The 4,186-nt window shown below is 37.6% G+C and overlaps 1 non-coding gene across 1 annotated transcript; it reads right to left on the reverse strand.

The window, feature by feature from the left end:
- Positions 1–474: 474 nt before the first annotated feature.
- LOC141423617 (U6 spliceosomal RNA) lies at positions 475–577 on the reverse strand. The gene has a single exon (XR_012448460.1). It is a non-coding gene; the product is annotated as a U6 spliceosomal RNA (small nuclear RNA).
- Positions 578–4,186: the final 3,609 nt, after the last annotated feature.

Genomic DNA, 4,186 nt, shown 5'->3' on the forward strand with positions numbered 1-4,186 from the left:
TTTCTACTCAATTTCTATTTCTTATGCTGCAAAACCCGTGTTAAGCTCCCAGAACTTCATCCTAGGAACCAGAGTTTTGTTCCTATACAATCTTACTGGACATACGCAATGGTTCCAACTGTTTCTTATTTAAACATTTGGTTTATTACTGAATCTTTGACCTTGTTATTGCAGAAAGTTCTCCTGTCTATACACATAGCATGCATCAATCCTTGTAACCCCTTGGCATCCTTTCCTCTCCCCCACATCTGCACGTTGAGTTTTCCAGAGCAATGCACTTTCACATTCATGATACACAGCTATTATTGTTATTATTATATCATCATCATCATCATTTTACAACTGGCTTCCACAAATGAGTAAGAACCTGCAAAATATTGGCTCTTTGAGTTTGGCTTGTCTTAACCAACATGATGATCACCAATTCCATCTCTCTTCCCACAAATCCACAATTTTTCTTTATGGCTAATTAAGAAAAATATGGAACACTTCATGAATTTGCATGTCATCCTTGTACAGTGGTCTTGCTATTTCTATATCATTCTAATTTTAGCATCTGTGCTGCTGAAGTGAGCACATTTTCTAAAATTTTGCCCATTTCCACACTTTCTTTTGTAATACTGTGCTAAATGCAACACATCATTTTTGAGTGAATGAGGTGATAGATCACAATTTCTGGGAATGTTGGACATTATAGTACCCTGATTTCTGCTTGATACTGCCCACACAGTTGTCCATAATTATGTCCTACTTCATTCTTTGACTTTATTCACTATATGAAACTGGGATCCACTTCCCTGTTGCTAGAGGATGTTCACCAAGCAGTTTTCTATAACATTTGTGATCTTTCACCTCATTCATTCAAAAATGATGTATTAAATTTAGTGATGAGAAATTTGAAGCTTATATGATGACAAGTGTCCACACATTCCAGAGTGCACTAAACGTGTGGCCCATTAGATCACCCGTCATTGCTGTGATGAATGTTGGAAGAGCTAAGCAGGTGATGGAGACAAAACTGACTGAAATCTTGGCTCTCTATTTTGTTGTGTACATGACCATGAAAGAGTTGTTGTATCAGTTCATGGCTTCTCTTGAAGACTTCAAGGCAAAACTTTGAAGAGAGCAGACTCTAGAGCCTATGATCCAATTCCAATCTCAATTCTAACATGAACTTTGAAATCAAGAGAAAGGCAAATGATTTATCTATGCATTGGTTTCCTTGAGTGTAAGGAGCCAATAACATTACCTATCTCATGGGGTTTTTGTATGGGTTAAAATAATTTGAAATATTTAAACCTCCCCTACCAGTTTAACTCTGACAAGTGAAGAAGTCATCACACTAATCCTTAAAAGAAAAATCTGAAAAGTATAATGAATAACCTTCTTTATGAGGGGATTCAGGTTTGATCTCAGGCCTTCACAGGTGCAAAGCAGATGCTCTATCACTTGAGCCAATATGCTCACATGTTTTGTTCCAGTTATGTTGGAGTTGAAGTCTGGCAAACTATTTGTCTGGACTGGCTTTGAACTCTGATCCTTTTGATTCCAGCCTCTCAAGGAGCTAAGTTGTTGCTACACAAGATCCAATTTCTTGTGCTTGATTTCAGAAAATTTTGTTGAACCCCTATGACAACTCACATTTGTCTAACCCAACTATTGGGCAAACAGAGGAGTCTGGAGTCACAAATCAGAAGCCAGAAGCTGCTTGTGCATGACTGATTGAAATACTGAAACTTTTAATTTTTTTAAATTAGATTATATATAGATATAATTATTTATACATGATGAAAAATAGCTGGAATATGAGAGTGGACCAGCATGGGAATGATAAAGTTCTGGGCTACACTCTAGTGTGGCCAGACTTCCTTTCATTTCACCTCCCAGAGTCATGATCCTGCTATCAAAAATCACCTCATATTTCTGACAGGAAGACAGGATAGGAGAGCATTTGGAATAAATGTCCAGTGCTTGTCATAGCTAATGGAAAGAATGACTTGACCACAGCCCTACCTGACCTGGTGAAAGACCATTTCCTCAGTGACAGTCTCTAGAGCACTAACTTACCATCCATTTCAAAACCATGTAAGGGTCACAGATAATGGACAAGAACCACCCCAAGATTGGGAGTTTTATTTTAGGATTAGAGAACACTTCTTCCTACCTGCATTATTTCACACCAGTAGGGGTCTTATGTACTAACAATGGATGACAGCAGAAAAGGCTCCAAGAAAGCACAAGCTATTTAAGGGTATCAACATTATAAAGGCTGTATATGACAAACCTACAGCCAACATCATACTTAATGATGAAAAATTGAAACCATTTCCTCTAAAATCAGGAATGAGACAAGGGTGCCCAGTATACTTACTCATATTCAACATAGTACTGAAATTCCTAGCCAAAGCAATTAGGCAGAAAGCAGAAATAAATGGAATACAAAGAGGTAAAGAAACTGTCAAAATATCTCTATTTGCAGACAATATGGTCCTATTGCTTAAAGACTCAAAAAACTCCACCCCAAAATTCCTAGACACCATAAACAGCTTCAGTAAGGTGGTAGGATACAAAATCAACTTATAGAAATCATTAGCTGAGAAAAGAATATATGGAAACAATTCCATTTACAACAGCCTCAAAAAGAAGATCAAATACCTAGGAGTAACTTAACAAAGGATGTGAATGACCTCTCAAAGGAGATTTACAAACCCCTGAAGAAAGAGATGGAGGAAGACTACAGAAGGTGCAGGGATCTCCTGTGCTCATGGTTTGGTGGAACCAATATAGTAAAAAAAAAAAATCTACCCTAAAGTTCATTTGGAAACATAAGAGACCATGAATAGCCAAAGCAATACTCAGCAAAAAGAGCTGGAGGTATCAAATACCAGACTTCAAACTCTATTACAAAGCAATAGCAATAAAAACAGCATGGTGCTGGCACAGAAACAGACATGAAGAGCTGTGGAACAGAATAGAGCACCCAGATATCAATCCACAAAGCTGTGCCCACTTGTTTTTGACAAACATGCCAAAACTATATGATGGAGAAAAGACAGCCTCTTCTACAAATGTTGCTTGGAAAAGTGGTTATCGATCTGCAAAAAAATGAAACTAGATACATGTTTATCACCCTGTACCATTATCAACAGAAAATGGATCAAGGACCTTAATATCAGACCAGAAACTCTGAAGTTAGTACATGAAAGAGCAGGGAATACTTCTGAAGTAATAGGTACAGGCAAGGACTTGTTCAATAGAACCCCAACAGATCAGCAACTAAGAGAAAGGATGGACAAATGGGACTTCATAAAATTAAAAAGCTTCTGCACAAAAAAAGACATGGTCTTAAACTGAAGACACCACCCAGAGAATGGGAGAATATATTTGTCAGCTATACATCAGACAAAAGGCTAATAACCAGGATATACAGGGAACAGAAAAAACTAAATTCTCCTAAAATCAATGAATCAATAAAGAAATGGGCAACTAAACTAAACAGAACTTTTTCAAAAGAACACTTTCAAATGGCCATAAAATACATGAAAATAGCTCACCATCTCTAGTCATAAAGGAAATGCAAATCAAAACCACACTAAGATTCCACCTCACCCCTGTTAGAATAGCCACCATCAAAAACACCATCAACAGTAAGTGTGGGCAGGGATGTGGGGGAAAAGGAACCTTCATATACTGCTGGAGGGAATGCAAGCTAGTGCAACCACTCTGGAAAACATATGGAGGCCTACTAAAAATCTAAACATAGATCTGCCATATGATCCAGCAATCCCACTCCTGGGAATATACCCAAAGGAATGAGACACATGTTACTCCAGAGGCACCTGCACACCCTCATTTATATCAGCACTATTCACAATAGCCAAGTTATGGAAACAGCCAAAATGCCCCACTACTGACGAATGGATTAAAAAAATGTGGTATTTATAAACAATGGAATGTTACTCAGCCATAAAGAAGAATGAAATCTTATCATTCACAAATAAATGGATAGAACTAAAGAACATCATTCTGAGCAAGGTTAGCCAGGCTCAGAAGACCAAAATTCCTATTTCTACATCAATGTGGACTTTAGATCTAGGGAAAATATAATAATGTTGTAGAGCTTGAGTCACAGGTTAAGAGGTGACCACATAATGGAGGAATCGGGTAGGTATGAAACCCAAAACAT

Source organism: Castor canadensis, chromosome 5, assembly GCF_047511655.1.
Source record: "Castor canadensis chromosome 5, mCasCan1.hap1v2, whole genome shotgun sequence".
Taxonomy (NCBI): domain Eukaryota; kingdom Metazoa; phylum Chordata; class Mammalia; order Rodentia; family Castoridae; genus Castor; species Castor canadensis.